Source organism: Octopus bimaculoides, chromosome 9, assembly GCF_001194135.2.
Source record: "Octopus bimaculoides isolate UCB-OBI-ISO-001 chromosome 9, ASM119413v2, whole genome shotgun sequence".
NCBI classification, from domain to species: Eukaryota; Metazoa; Mollusca; class Cephalopoda; order Octopoda; family Octopodidae; genus Octopus; species Octopus bimaculoides.
The window spans coordinates 61,120,073-61,120,860 of NC_068989.1; the positions used below are offsets into that span (position 1 = coordinate 61,120,073).

General features: G+C 39.1%; 1 protein-coding gene across 2 annotated transcripts in view; it reads left to right on the forward strand.

Moving 5' to 3' along the window:
• LOC106873250 (5-hydroxytryptamine receptor 1B) overlaps positions 1-788 on the forward strand; it is a 178,739-nt gene that overhangs the window by 129,032 nt on the left and 48,919 nt on the right. The window lies entirely within an intron of this gene.

The window sequence follows — 788 nt, forward strand, 5'->3', positions numbered from 1 at the left end:
TATATATATATATATATATATAAAATGCAAAAATAGGACAAGAACGTAAAACATCCAGACAGACGATACAAAGGAAACAAGGACAAGTCATTCGGAATTTTCTTTCCACAGTCGAGTTCCAGTTTATCTTTTCAATTTCGGCTGCTTATAGTCGAGATTGCTTCGATCTGGACAGCCCCAAGGAAAGACTATGCTAAGGGCGCTAGATTCCTTAGAAGAAAGCAGTGAATGTATTCGAAAACAAGGACGCAAAAAACGGAGAAATGGTACACAAATACAAATAACAGGACTTTAATAACGGGTGTCGTTCGACTAAGGACGAATTAAATTAAGCTAACGTGTGTGGAAGTAAAGCCTTACGGGAGGGACACATGATTTGACAGGCACATGGAGGAATATAGATATTGCACAGATGTCGTCGAACCAAGAAAGAAAGGTCAGGCTTGGCCGAACACCGGTCACGTGGGGGAGAGAAGAGAGAGAGAGGCAGAGGCTGAGGGATACAAGAATTTAGATATATGTATATATTTATGTCTGTGTATTAGTTTCTGTGTTTGTTCCCCTACCATCACTTGCCAAGCGCTGTTGGTGACTTTATGTCCACGTAACTTAGCGGTTCCACAGAAAAATTTGATAGAACAAACTCCAGGCTTACAAAGAATAAATTGAGGTGTCGATTTCTTCAACTAAAAGGCCATGCTGGAGCATGGCCTTTATATACGTATACACACTGAAATGAATGAAGCAAGCAAAGCAGTAGAAGTGTAATATATATATATATATATATA